The sequence below is a fragment of the Vigna unguiculata genome, chromosome 4 (genome assembly GCF_037176805.1).
Source record: "Vigna unguiculata cultivar grain cowpea cultivar isolate G323 ecotype 2 chromosome 4, ASM3717680v1, whole genome shotgun sequence".
Lineage (NCBI taxonomy): Eukaryota > Viridiplantae > Streptophyta > Magnoliopsida > Fabales > Fabaceae > Vigna > Vigna unguiculata.
This window is the reverse complement of record NC_140795.1, coordinates 41,049,538-41,066,055: the sequence shown is the minus strand read 5'-3', so window position 1 is coordinate 41,066,055 and position 16,518 is coordinate 41,049,538. Positions and strand designations below refer to the sequence as shown.

The window sequence follows — 16,518 nt, the reverse complement described above, 5'->3', positions numbered from 1 at the left end:
AAGGGGTGTGTGTTCAACTGAAGACTACAAACACATTCATGTTATATTTTCCTATGATTTTTTTGTTTTTGTCGAAACCTTTTTTTTTTTGGTTTCTCAACCTAACTGTTATGGTTCTTTATGTTTTTTCCAAAGATCTGATGGTTTCTTTTGTTCATCTTATTTTTCAGGTATATAAAAGGTTGAAATGAAGAGTACAACCACATACATCTTTTTAAACCACCAAAAAATCGAGTCTGGCGATTCTTTATCTATTTTTCTGAGCTTTCTGCAGATCATATTCTTCTGTTCTTCTTCTGTTCTTCTTTTCTCGATATGGCATTTTTTTTGTCTATCTCAAGCCAACATGTATGTTTCTTTCTTTTTTGTTCTCAGTTTTATTTGATTTCTTGCTTCATCTTAAGTTTGAGTTTTTTTAATTCTTCAAATGAAGATTAAAACACAAACATGTTTTTTAAACCGCAAAATAACGATTCTTATGTTCATCATTTTTCTTTTGATCGTCAGACTACCAACACATAGATGTGAGCTTTTTTCATGTCGTAATTTGTTATTATTTTTAATTTATTTCGACTACTTCTTTAAATTTTTAACAACTCTGTGTATTCTCTTCTAATTGTCACTTTCCATTTTTTCACCACATTTCTAATATTTTGACATATTTTAATTTAGGTCAAAATAACAGTTCACAAAGCTTAAATTTGTAATTTTAATTATTTATTTATATTTATTTTATTATTTCAACCCTATTATCTTTTAAGTCGTCCTTTTTTTTCACTTTTATATTCACAATTAATTGAATAAATTATGATGCACGCTTCACCTGTAAGTACGGACCTTACCAAAAGGAATGACTTTTCCTTTTCTCTTTCTATATATTTGCAACAGTAATGACCTTTCGTTTTCTGTTTCTATATATTGGCGTCTACATACTGACAAATCTTATTTCTTTTGTGTGACCCATTATCTTCTCTTCAAATTATTCTTCATACCCACTATTTTCTCAAACAATGGAATCCGTGCGCACACAAGAAGCCATACTTTCTGGCAAAATGCTTGGCGGTTTCGTCACTATGTTTTTGAAAGACTAGGTTTTTTTTATTCCTTCACATTCCTTTCTATTTTTGGTTTGTATTTCTTTATTCTAAACTTCCTTATCTTTGAAGGATTTTGGGTACGTCGACCGACTCTTCATAATACGTAATATGAAGGACCTTGGTTCACAGTGGACCATTGTTGATTACGACAGGAATGTTCATAATGTTACGTACAACATGAATATTCACACTCCAATGATCACCCAAGGCTGGAATGATTTAATCTCTTTTTATGCAGATGAGTCTGACAAATTGGTTGTCTTCAAATATTTTGGAAATTCGTCCTTCCAACTACACGTCTCTAAACGTGTTTGCGACTCAACATTGAAAGCCAACTTCTTCAACCATCTTTCTATTCGTCGTCCTCTACATACTTCAGACTTAAAGCATTTTAAAGTTCAACTATCAACAAACTACTGTCGATCCAGCCACTTGGTTAGTTTTATTTTTCTTTGATTATTTATTTACATGGATTCTTATTAAGTAAGATATTTTTACCTTTTTGTTGCAGTATTTGAAAAAAGAATTTGCCACTTATTTTAAAATCAGTGGTCTTAGATCTATTGTTCTACAAGGACCACGGGGACAAGTCGAATGTAAACTGATCATAAGACGTAATTCTGTTAAGATTGGAACTGGCTGGAAAAGTTTTTGTAATCTTCATCAACTTTCTTCAGATGATCATCGTGAGGTTTTTTTTGAAGTTGAAGGACACACAACAACCAACCATATCAAAGTGTTTTATCCATTAATCTGGTTTTAAGTTATAACATTTTGTATATTATTTTTGTTAATCTTCTTTTATATATATATATATATATATATATATATATATATATATATATATATATATATATATATATATCAATATATAAGAATATTTAAAGTTGAATTATATTTTGTATGCACTTATAACATATATTAGTCTATGTGTTTGCTTTTATACATTTACTCTGTATGAAGTTTTTTATTTGATTTTTATGTTTACGACTTTTGTAGATTTTTATCAAAGACATTAATCACTAATATATTTTTATAAAATAAAACTATTACATTTAAATCAATACTTTAAACAAAATATAAATTAATCTGTTTTTCAATTATAATTTTAATCATACACATCATTAAAAGACATTAAATATTACTCATTATATATTTGCTGAGAAGACATCTAAATATTTATATTTTTAATTAGTATTATTCATTTTATTTAATATTACAATAAATAATCCTTTTTATTAATTTCAAATCACCCTATCTATCAGGTTTCCCCGCATTAATTACTCCACTGCTCGAGGTAATGATGATTGAATTCCTCGATCATCTGCAACACTCATTCATTATTTCAAATCATTCAGCCGATTAAATTAATGACCATTTCTTTTTCCAAGAGACGTTTAGATATTTGAAACATTTTTCTCATTATGTTTTTCACCTCTCACGAGAATGATGATTGCAGTGTCTGTTGCCGCGTCATACTTATCTCATTCTCCAGACTCTTCCACTGTCTGGTATATATTTGTTTCATTAATATTTTTTGCAGGATGAAAGTAATTAACATTTCAAAGATCATCAAATATCAACTTATCTTCTCTACTTCACATTAACACCATTACACTGCGATAACAAGCCATCCTCTTCCACTTCACGAAGTTCTTATTCATTACAAAAAGGTATGACTGTTAAACGCTTTTATCAACTCTACTTCTCTTCATCTCCTATATCTTCTCGCCATATTTCTTTCTCGCCATATTCTATGCATGTTTTTAGAAGCAGACTTTTTTATAATCGGTTTTGATCTTCATCTTCGTTTCATTTTTCTAACCAGACGTTTCTATAACCAGTGGTTTTTATAATATTTTCTGTTCATCTTTCTCGCCATATTGTATGCATGTTTTTATAAGCAGACTTTTTTATAATCGGTTTTGATCTTCATCTTCGTTTCATTTTTCTAAGAAGACCTTTCTATAAACAGTGGTTTTTATAATATTTTTTTTTCATCTTTCTCTGATTTTTTTAAGCAGTCGTTTTTATATTAGGTTCTGTTCATTATCTTTCTCTGATTTCTTAAAACAGACGTTCTTAGAAGCTGTTATTTTCATCATGTTCAACAATTTGTTTTACACTGTTAGAGTCCGTTTAATTTATCTTTCCAAAAATAAACCTATTTTTCCAATTTTACAGATGACCACTAAGCAATGCATCCTTGGTGAACAATCCATACTTGGCTCAAAATGGAAGGGTGGATTCTTTACTATTTTCATGGAAGACCAGGTTTTTGTGAACTTGCTTATTATAGAAAATTTACCATCATTGTTCTCCGACATCCTTTACTAATTTTGTTTTTATATTGGTTATGAAGGATTTTGCGTTCGTCAATCGTTTGTTTGTCATTCAATTAGGCATTGAACTGGGTCCACGTTGGACTATTTATGATAAAAATGGCCATGTTCACCATGTTACCTTCAACATGAATAGCTATGGTCCACGAATTACTGATGGCTGGGTTGATATAAGAAAGTTTTATCAAGTTCAACCACCCAAACTATGTTATTTAAGGCACACCGGGAATTCTGTTTTTGAAATACACTTTTACGATCAATGTTTAGAATCAACTGTCCATAAATTCCTAAGTCATGTTCGAACAAATGCTCCTCTCATAAGGTCCAAGTTAATTCATTTTGAGTTCCAGCTTTCTAAGTACAACTGCAAAGCAAGCTTTCTGGTGATTTTTTTTATCTTCTTTTTCCATCATTGAATACAATCTGTACATAAAACTTCATTTATTATGTTTAACCTTGACACATACAAAATTAATTGTTTTTGATATTATTTTTTATATTTTTTATTTTCAGGGCTTAAATTCAGACTTACGACAATATTTTGCCAACACTCAGTTCTCACACATTGTTCTTTACGGTCCAAAGGCACGAGTTGAATGCAAGTTGTTGATTAGACCTAGATCAGTCAAGATAGGAAGTGGATGGAAACGTTTTCGTGAAGTTCATGGACTGGAGGAAAAAGATTTAATTCTTTTTGAGGTTGACGGTCAACAAGCAAGCAATGATGTCAATGTTCTTCTTAATATAAATGATTATTATCATCCGCTATGAACAATCTATAAACAATATTTCTTAACAGATTTATAATCTGTATTTTTTGCATGAAGTTTAGTTGCTTATTATTATATTATATATATGTATATGTTTTAGTAGGTGTATTTTGAACTTCTGCAAAGTTATTTACTCATACCTGCTCCATATCTTCTTCCATATACGTAAATCTGTGGCATTTAATTATTGTCAAACACAAATCATATCATGTCTCTGCGTTTTAAATTTTTTTTATATATATTTAAATATATAACTTTCTAGAACATTTTCCATACACATCCCTTAGATTACTTTTTTAATATTTGATTTCAATGTCTATTGATATGACATATTGCACTGCTTCATTATGTTTCTTTATCTTCCACCTTCCACGAGATTTCTTCTGCTGTAAGCATCTGTCATTTCATAAAATATTTAATTGTACTATTTATATTTCTTTTTATTTTATTTTTTCACGTTATTAACTTAAAAAATCCAACCCAGTGCCTTCTCCTCGAAGTTTATAACAAAGTTCCTTCTCTTAGAAGATTCTTTGGCTTCTGCACCATACTTTTATTTGACTTTTTGTACAGATCCAACACAGTTTCTTCATCCAGAACACGTTTCACATCCATTCACGTATTCTTACAAGCCATTAACGTTTCCAGTCACCACAGGTATGTACTTCATTTATTTTATGTACAAATATAGTAGTCTTGCTTTACAGACGAAATGATATGACATTTGCAGTTCTGAAATTTCGTCTAAGACATTATCGTTTGGTATCACTTTTTTCTACATTTCCTCTTTCGTGAATGCATAAGAAACCAGCATGTATATGCAGTGTTTCATTTTTTCCACATTACTGTTTCAATTAATTGTTCATTGCTTAATCAATCACGCCAACAATTTTTTTATTCACTTTCAAGTAATCTGCTTCATGCTTTATTTTCATCAGAATGCTTTTCTCTGAATTTTCCTTTTTCTATGAAACCTTTCAATAAATCAATATCAATACTTTATTTCTTCTGACATCAATAGCTGTTATTTGCAGGTTTCACCAATATATATTCCCATGACTTCTGTCAAAACGTTGGTACTCCATGTTTGAAGAGTCCTTATTTGAATATATTCTACTTTTTGCTTTCTTCTAGCATTTCAAAAATTGCCATATTCACGTCTTGATTAATCGTTTCACTTCTTTTACTCTCCTTTGACTAATAAAAAATAGATTCTGATAAGTAAGGTATTATTTCAACCTTTTTTTGGTATTTCTTTACTTTAGTTGTATGAATAACAATTTTGTCTTATTAGTTCCTTATTTATCTATGTAAGTATAAATATGTCTCCAATCTAATCCTAACTTTTTTACTTCTGATTTTTCAATATTGTTCTTGTGAGTTCAACATGTCTCTCTGTGAAGTTCCAAACCAAAGCCAGAGCATAAGCGAAGTAAGCCCCCAGAAGGAAAATTGGAATATTATTGCTAGGGTCATTCGTTCATGGTTTGTTCCTGATTTCACTAAACAGAGGTGTCCTTTTTCCATGGAGTTCGTTATTCAAGACAAAGAGGTTATTATTAATGTTATTCTTGAAATTCTTCCATTACACCTACTTTCCTTTACAAATTTGTATGAATTAAATAGTCGTATGCTAAACATATTTATACTTAAATTTATATATGTTCTTTTTATCTGTTTCAGGGTTCTAAAATACATGCTTCAATTAGACATACTCTAATTTACAAATTTCAAAATGACATTTCTGAAGGCCATGTTTATGCCATACAAAACTTCAGTGTTGCTCCGAATTCTGGAATATACAGAACAACACACCACCCTTATAAGATAAATTTCCAGTTTGGTACAAAAGTTTCTTTGGTTAATGTTAATTTGGTTCTTGATATTAAACCACAATACACACCTTTGTCTTTATTGACAACCACTGCATTTGATACTGATTATTTGGTTGGTAAGTAAATCTTTATAGTTCCAATACTATTAATATTTTGATTAATAAACATTTTTTGTTAAAGTATATGATTTAACACATATACAATGCATTTTAGATATTTTGGGATTACTGGACGGAGTGGGGACTGAAAGAGAATTGCAAGTTGATGGAAAGACAACAAAATTAAATGTCATAGCAATAGAAGCTGATGAGTATTGTATATCTATACTATATTAAATTCCTTTTATATTTCTTTTCAAATAACTACATGACATTATATTGCACTTTAATCTTTAGGTTTCGAATAGAGTGTACTTTGTTTGGTATTTATGTGGATGAACTGAATGTATTTCTTTCAAGTGGAGAAGTACAAAATACTGCTGTAAGTATAGAATTTGCGAAAGTCAAAACTTTTCAAGGTAAAATTTTGTTATTACTTTTACAAAGTACTTTGTACTACTTATTCCATGTTACTCTCACATACACTATATTTTTAAATATAGATAAGGTTCATGTTCAAAATTGTAAGTTCTGCACCCGTATTAAGTACAATGTTAACTTCAAGGAAGCATCTGAACTTAAATCAAGGTAACATTGAAATTGTTCTTCAGTTTATTCGAACTTTATAATCCATTTTTCTAACAATTTTTTCGTTACTTTGTAATGCAAATTATCCTTGATTTCGTCAACTTGATATTTCAGATATACATACATTCAATAATAGATTTAATTTTTATGAGTATAACTATATTTTCTTTTGCACAGAATGTTTGAGAACAATGAATCTCCCTCTCAAGGATTAACGCAACTTTCTCAGACTTCCAAAAATACTGTGGAAGAGGACTTTTTAACACTTACACCTAGAACAAATATTCAAGGTCTAAAAGATTGTAAAGAGGTTAGAATATATTTTTGTATTATTGTGCAATTTTTCTTATTCACAATAATCCCTTAATTAATGTTTTTTATATTGAAAGGTCACCACTTTCATATTGTTTGGAACAATTAAGCATATCTTGATTGACGATGACTGGTGGTATACTGCTTGTGTGTGCAACAAAGCTGTTTATCCAGATTCCAAGATGTTCTTTTGTGAGAAGTGTAACAAGCATGTTATAAAAGTCTTTCCAAGGTTAACGAATTGTTTTTTAATATTAATGTCAATTTAAAACAACATTGTAATTACAACTTTGGTTCATTAAATTTATTTACCAATTTTCAGATATAGGATTAAGATTCGAGTTATTGACTCTTCCGATTCAACCACATTTGTCCTCTTTGATAGGGATGCAACTACCCTTTTCAAAAAAACTTGTGCTGATATGTTAGACGCTCATGATAAGGTATACTCTTCAATATATCCACTTATATATTTAATTACACAATGTTTAATTATTTTCTTTTTGTAGATGAATTCTTCTGGAAATTTGCCTAAGCAGTTTGATGAGTTAGTTGATAGAAGTCTGCTTTTTAAAGTGGAAAGTAGGAACGATCAGAATTTCAAACTTGAGCAGTCTTTCAGAGTGAAGAAAATATGTGTTGATGATGATATAATTGAGAAATTCAATGATTCTTCGTTGAAATCTGTGGTAAGATGTAATTTAAGATCAAATTTTTTAAATTATAATCTCTTTATAATGCAGTCATCTTTATCTTTTTTATAATCTCATTATTTCTACCTATTTGAAGGATGTTTATGCTGGGAATGGTGAGTTTAGCAGGGGAAAATGCGTATAGTGAATGAGTCCACCGTTAATATTTCAGAGGTATACAAGTTATATAAATGTTTTTAAAATCAATGATTTTTTAATACTTTTAATAATGTTATCAATTTTGTATGTGGATTTTCTTTTAATAAATTTACTTTTAATACTGTAGGATTTATTAGTCCGATTTACCAAAGAAACAATTGAGTGTGGATCTCAATCACCAGAACTAATCCAAGATAATCCAACCAACGATGATGCTAATAGTTCACATAAGAGAGAATCTGGAAAGAAGACTGCATCACTTGAATCCATCGAAGAAGACAATGTTCCATTGAAGCTTTTAAAAAGAAATATTAAGAAGGAAAAATCAGTGATTTGAGATCCACTTTTAGTTATTCTATTTGAAGACAATTTTTTTTATGCCTTTCATTTTGGGAATGTAATATGTCTACGTTATTTTTTGTCTTTAAATTCATCTGAACAACAACTTCTATGTTAAATTTCATCTTTAATTTCATCTGAACCTCAACTTCTATGTTCAATTTCATGATAACAATATTATGCGCTTTTGAGTTACATTATTTAGAATTTAAATTATTTAATATGCTGGTGCACAAGATATTGTTGACATTTTTCAATTTTTGTCAACAAATATGACTACCAGCTACATCAAAACTTACTGAAATTGATTTCATTTTGTAGCATCATGTAATGAAAGTCGTAAATAACATATCTTTTGTGAAAAGGAATTCTTCTTTAAACTTGTGCCACTCATAAATAAGATATATCTATTTTTTCTCATAACATTATTTATAAATGTCTATTTTTCATAATATTTATTTTTCATAAATAAGATAAATATGGCAAGGGAATTATCTGTTGACAGAATTGGATGCCATATACATTTTTGATTGAATATGATTTTTGGCTTATCTTCTGTTAATTACTAACTTATAAACCTTCTACGATATATTTGACATTTTTTTATACAATAATTACGAATGAAATATTATATTTTTACGTATAATATTATACATTACAGAAGTTTATTTTTGGAAATTTGTTATTGGTTTATATTACATATATTATATTATTATATTTGTACCATAATAGAATAATTTAATATATCTTTAATAACGTTATATCTTTTTAATGTTTTATTCTGTTATTATCTTCTTCCAGTTTTCCAATGCAGTAATAATTACATTACTGTTGAAGAATCTATTTGTAATCGTCCCGTCTTTTCATGTGTCATTTGTCTTCTATAAATAAATATTCATCTCCATTCTACCATGAACATTAAACGGCAAGATCAGTTCAAGGATATTCTACATTCTTCCAACTTTTACTGTACTATCTCTCTCAAAGTCCAAGCAAATGGAAAACAACTTCAATGAAGATGACGTTATTAATAGAATGAGTAGGTACCAGTTCTCTATTATTCACCTTCAGGACGAGGTAAGTTCATTGTCAAATTTTTCAGACATATTTTCTTTTACAAGATTTCTTCTACTCTTTCTATTTCATAGACGGATTTCTTCTTCTCTTTTACAATATCCTGTTTTTAACCTTAACTACTCCAATTTTTTCTTAAAAAAATTCTGTCTTTCGAGGTTGTTGGTTTTGTGGATCGTGCATTCGCCATTCTTTATGATGACGATCTTGAGCGTCAATGGACTTTAAGAGATGAAGAAGGCAATAGACATGTGGTTACTTATAACAAGAATTTACAAAAATCAATGCTAATTGGAGGATGGACTGAATTAAGGCACATATATGATCTTCACGATTTTCACACTATTTATTTTGGATATGTTGGTGATTCTTGCTTCCACATCACTATTTTTCCCAGTAAATGCAAACCTTTGTCTATTGCACGTTTTCTTAAAAGAATTGAGGCAGATCAACCCCTTTTCAATGGACCGAAGTTGCATTTCTTAATATTTCTGAATCCAAATCAATGCAATGCTAGCCATCTGGTGAGATTAATTTCATATTTTTTACTAAATGGATGTTTCTATCATATTTTGATTTATGTTTCGAAATTATTTTTAAAATTTAATCCATATAGTAATTTCATTAATACTTTATGTATGTTTTAGGATTTGCCAGCTGATTTTGGCAATTATCTTCGTCAAGGAAGTTTTAAATACATTTTTCTTTATGGATCGCGTAAAACAGTGAAGTGCAAACTACTGTTGAGAAATCATCCTAAGAAGTCTAGCAAAATTGGAAGTGGCTGGAAGGAATTTTGTACTGCTCATGGATTTCATCAAACTATTGACTTGGTGTTTGAAGTGGACCACATGAAAAGCAATCAGAATGTCAAAGTGCTAACATATTGTAATTTTTAATTTACAGTTAGTATAAATAGTTTTGTTTTTATTTCTGCCACTTATGAAGTTTTCAACCTACAAGTTTTTTTATTTTCAGCAATGCATATGTATAGTTCTACCTTCTTATCAATGAAATCTCTTTGAAGCTTCTCTGAATTACTCTGAAAGATGAAAAGTCATACATGTTATGGTATGATATTCATAAATAAAATTATTTTGTTCTATAATTCAAATGAAATATATATGATGCAATTGAAAGATATATAGTTGGACGAATAATGAAAAATTATCAGTTCTATAATCATATGTATGGATGTATGTTGCTTTACTATGTGTATACACTCACTGTATGTTATCATTTTGATACATAATGAGGTTAAGATTGCAGATATTTCCTATGAAAAAGTTCTCTTTGTTTTACTATATATAGTACTGCAACAAAAACACGTCTGATTGTACCTACATAAAAAGGAAATGTTTTGTTAGTTGCAAAAACAAATCAACTCTGAAATAAGTGCTATATATATGAATGATTCTGATATATTAACACTCAGTACTGCATGCTCTTTCTGTTTTTAATGTTTGTCTTCTATTTTAATGTTTTTCTCTTCTGAAACAACTGCTTCCTATTATAATTACATATATTTCTGTTTCCACAATTGTGATTAGAGGTACAAGCTACACAAAAAAGTTTAACAAAGACATTCACCAATATAGTAATAAAATAGTAAACACTTTTTCATCCATTGAGTCAACTTACCTTTATTTTTGCTTCTTCCATTGTAACCTTTGAAACTATTCCATAACATTTCTGTACTGTAATGGAGCATAACGATTGTAAAAATGCAAGGCTGAGAAGGAAACTGGTGCTACAACAAAGGTTCAATGCAAGAACTCATCAACATTCATGTAAGTCATTAACATCTTACTTAAACCATTTATGTTTTCTAATTCTTCATCAATAATTTATTTAAAAATGATGCATTTGTATGCATTTGTATGCATTTGTATGTTATCATTCATGTAAGTCAAATTTGCAAATCATTCTTCTCAAAGTAAATAAATCTCAGGATTTCTTTATATATATATATATATATATATATATATATATATATATATATATATATATATATATATATATATATATATATATATATATATATATATATTTGTAACTGTATGTTTTGGATTTTAACTTCACAACACAGATGCGTACTCAAACATCTTTGTTTTTTTAATCACAGATAAACCAACTGTATCACAAAGATCATTTCACCAAAATATAGACAGGAATCCATTACAACAGTTGGATATTAGTAAGTTCTTTTGTTTTTAATCTATATCTTTACAGAATGTTGTTAAATGAATCAATGAAGTCTTTTTGTTTATTTCTTTAATAACAATGCTTCTACAATAATCCTTTTCCAGATGTTGACAACAACAACAACAACCTTCAGAATATGAATTCAAGTTTTTCAAGTACTTTAGTTGAACAACAAATCACTTCACAATCTGCAACTTCTACTTTAACTTATCATAGTCCTTTCGGTATATTTCTACATGATTCTTAATTTCTTATATACCTGTTGAAATGACAATTTTAGATTTTATATCAATGTTTTTTAATGACTCCAGCTTTTAACAATAACAGTCAGAGAAATTATGGACAAAATAATTACAATTCCAGTGCAGGTAATTACATTTGGATTCATACTCACAATGCCAATGTAGGTAGGACAATTGTTTTTTGTTGTTTTTCATAGGTGGGAGATCAGAGGTTGTAACTGAGTCGTATTCTGTTTCTAAGAATAAAGTTGTCAAATATCCTTTTCAAGTCATACAATCACTTCAAAACAGATTCAATCTTGATGATGAAACAACAAGACAACATAATTATTCAGACACAACAAATGATGATTCAGCAACAATAAGAGATGATGGTAACACTGATATTAAACTTATTGATGTTAATATAAATTCCTTTTAAATCATTAATTAGTTTTCATCTTACTAATATTGAAGAACATCATACAAGTACTACAACTACAAACGAATTGTATTGCAAAGAAGAGTTACAAGGTACATAATGTCCAACACAATTGTATATAACTGCAGATTAAAATATTCGCATTTTCATTCTAATGTTTTGTATTGATTTTCAGAATTGCTCAATATTGGAGAACCTTGCTTGGAATGCCAATACTGTCAAGCTCAACTTTGGTATGAAGAAAGAGCAGAAAAATGTAACACCTTAAAGGGAGTTGAATTCTCATTGTGTTATCAAAAGGGAAAAGTCCAAATTCCACTATTAAAAAGACCCCCTAATCTTCTTGAAGGTTTGTTAAATGGTGAAGATTAGAGAAGCAAATCATTTTTACAAAACATAAGAGTATACAATAGCATGTTTTCATTTACTTCAATTGGTGGTAAGATTGATAATTCAATGAACAATGGTTCTGCTCCACCACAATTTATTCTGAATGGACAGAACTATCACCGTATTGGCAGTTTATTGCCAGAGCATGAATCAAAGCCAAAGTTTGCACAGCTGTACATATATGATACCGAAAATGAAATGACTAACAGAGTCAAGCATTTCAGGTCAGTGAATATATTAAATAATTTCATTATATGAAATATTTAAATACATGTGTTGACTTGTATTCTCTTTATTATTTTTTAGTTCAAACACAAAGGAATCTGTTATAGATGAATCATTGGTTGCTGATTTGATTCAAATGATTGACAATCACAATGTTCTTGTGAAATCTTTTAGAAGAGTAAGAGATTTGTCACTGGAACATATGGAATCAGATTTCACGTTAAGACTATTTAGAGGCAGAAACAAAGACCCTAGAGTCTACAATACACCTTCATGTGATGAAATAGCTGCACTTATAGTTGGTGATTTTGGCAATATGGATGTAGGCAGAGATATAGTGGTCAAAAAATGTTCTAGTGAATTAACCAGACTGCACGAAACTCACACAACTTTCATTCCACTGCAATATCCTCTCATGTTTCCATATGGAGAAGATGGTTATCAAGAGGATATCCCAATAAGAGAATCTCATTCAAAAACAAAATCCAGGGTAAGAGTTAGAATTTCTTTGCGAGAATTTATTGCCTTTAGAATACAACAAAGAGCTGTAGAAGCAGGAAATATTGTGAATGCATGCATATTGTTCCAACAGTTTCTGGTCGATTGCTATACAATGGTTGAAGCCCAAAGGTTGTCATTCATCAGAGCGAATCAGAAGTTAATTCGCTGTGATATTCTTAATGGATTACAAGAAGCTGTTAATAGAGGAGAGACAGATCCTTCTTTAATTGGAAGACGTATTGTCTTGCCTGCTTCTTTCACTGGTGGTACCAGATACATGTTCAACAATTGTCAAGATGCTATGACAATTTGTAAAAAATTTGGATATCCGGATTTGTTCATTTCTATAACATGTAATGTGAATTGGAGTGAAATAAAAGAATTTGTCTTACCAAAAGGCTTATCAGCTTCGGATAGACCGGATATTGTATGTAGAGTGTTCAAGATGAAGCTGGATGAAATGATGACAGATTTTAAGAAAAATGACTTCTTTGGAAAAAGCACTGCAGGTATGTTATATATGAAGTAATATACATTATATAAATTTATATTAAATTAGATTCTGAAAAGTATATTTATTTTTTATTTATATATGCAGGAATGTACACAGTAAAATTCCAAAAAAGAGGTTTACCTCATGCACATATACTTTTATGGTTGGATGGAGAAAGCAAGTTGAAGAATTCAACTGATATTGATAAAGTAATATCAGCTGAATTGCCAAATGCTGATTTGTACCCCAAATTGGAAAAAGTTGTCTCAAGTTACATGATTCATGGACCATGCGGACCTGCAAGACATAATTCACCTTGCATGAAGGAAGGAAGATGTTTTAAATTTTATCCAAAAAAATTCACATCTTCGACTTCAATTGATGAAGAAGGATATCCATGCTATAGAAGACTTGATAATGGTAGATTTGTTGAGAAGAATGGAATTAAGCTGGATAATAGAAGTGTTGTTCCTTACAATCCACCACTTCTAATGAGGTATCAAGCACACGTCAATACAGAGTATTGCAACAAGACCAATTCAATTAAATATTTGTTCAAATATGTGAACAAAGGTCCCGATAGAGCTACTCTTAAAATAAGCAACAACTCTGCACAGTCTGAAAAATCAACCATTATTGATGAGAGCAAAAGGTATTACGATTGTAGGTATCTATCACCATGTGAAACTGCTTGGAGAATATTTGCTTTTGACATCCACCACAGATGGCCTCCTGTTCAGCGATTGACCTTTCATCTTCCTGGCCAACAATCAGCTTTGTTTAAAGATGATGATGATATTAATGTGGTCTTCAACAGATACGAAAATGCTAACACAATGTTTCTAGCTTGGTTTGAGGCTAATAAAGTTTATGAGGAAGGAAAAAAATTGACTTATTCAGAATTTCCAAGCAAATTTGTGTGGTTTGCCAAAGAAAAAGAATGGAAACCAAGGAAGAAAGGCTACAACATTGGTAGACTTACTTATATTCCTCCTGGTTCTGGAGAACTTTATTATTTGAGGATATTACTGACCATTCAAAAAGGTTGTATTGATTATGAAAGCATTCAGACAATTGATGGAAAGTATTATGAAACATACCAAGAAGCTTGCTATGTTTTGGGATTGTTGGCTGACGACAAAGAATATATTGATGCAATCAAAGAAGCAAGTGAATTTGCTTCTGGGTATCAACTTAGAAGATTATTTGTTACTTTGTTGTCGATGAATACAATTTCTAAACCAGATATAGTTTGGAATTCTACTTGGAGTATCTTATGTGATGGAATTTTGTACCAAAAAAGGAAGGAGATGAACTTACCAGGTATTTCATATTTTTTTTTAAATTTGCTATACATATATATATATATATATATATATATATATATATATATATTTTAATTGTATAATTTACTTATTGCAGGACTTCAAATTCAGAATGCTGAATTACAAAAACTATGTCTGCTGGAAATAGAGGAAATGCTAATGTCAAATGGTAGAAGTTTGAAAGATTATCCTTCATTACCTCAACTTGATCTTTCAGATGTACATACATTCAATAATAGATTTATTGTTGATGAGCTGCAATATAATAAACAAGACATGGCGAAAGAACATGACAGTTTGTTTAAAGCACTGAATGATGAACAAATTCATGTATATCAGGATATCATGACAGCAGTTCTTTCAAAGAAGGGAGGATTCTTTTTCTTATATGGCTACGGTGGTACAGGTAAGACTTTTATGTGGAAGACTGATAAGTGCCAAAATTCAGTAAAGATTCATAACAAACTCTGGCACTTATACTTTAAATTTGTGTTCATTTCATATTGATTCTCCCTAAATCTAAGTTTCAATCACATGCTTCCAAGTTTTGAATTAAAGAAATCATTTGATCCTATTTTGTGTGTTTTTCAGGAGAGATTAAAGAGAACTCAAGAAGAGTGAAGGAGAAAGCAAGAAATAGAGAAGAAAAGGAGGAAAATCTGCTACAGGTCGCTCAGAACTAAGGTGTTTCGCTCAAGCTAGGACAAGCTCGCCCAAAAGTTAAAGTCTTCTCGCCTAAGCGAGACACTTGCCGCCTTTCTCGCTCAAGCGAGCTTGATCTCGCTTAAGCGAGATTTCGTGAAGAAGCCATGCCTAGTTTTTCAATTCTTGCCTAAGCAAGAACATGGTCGCCCAAGCGAGACATTCCTTCAACGTGAAGAAATCTATCTCGCCTAAGCGAGAATGAGTGGCCCAAGCGAGACCCTTCCTTCATGCTGAAGTACTCTATCTCGCCCAAGCGAGATTCAGTAGCCCAAGCGAGAGTTCGGGCTGTATATATATTTTGGAGGTTCAGAACTGCAAATCAGCTGGGAATTTTGGGAGAGAACAGGTCCGTGCTGCAGAGCTGCTACCAGGAGCATCACAGTTTCTCATTTTCTTCTTCTTCTTCTTCTTAGCTCATAGGATTTTGTTGGCTACCATGAGTGGCTAATCTTCTCCTTTGGGATTGAATGTAATCTACTCGAACTTGGATGTAATCTGGTGATATTTATATATAGCATTTCTGTTTTACTCAGTATTGGTATTATTGTTTTGCCCTTAATGCTTACTTCTATCTGATCAATAGATGTTTTGATTTTGATTTTTAGATCTGACTGGAAAGTATTTCTGAAAATCTGATTTGAACAATTATACTTGATATACTGTGATGCTAGGAATAGATCTCAATATATCAATTGCTTTTAACAC

General features: G+C 30.3%; 2 pseudogenes; one reads left to right on the top strand and one right to left on the bottom strand.

Moving 5' to 3' along the window:
• The window catches only part of LOC146887186 (receptor-like protein EIX2), a 52,394-nt pseudogene that overhangs the window by 6,737 nt on the left and 29,139 nt on the right, over positions 1–16,518 (bottom strand).
• LOC146887187 (uncharacterized) overlaps positions 9,229–16,518 on the top strand; it is a 28,518-nt pseudogene continuing 21,228 nt past the window's right edge.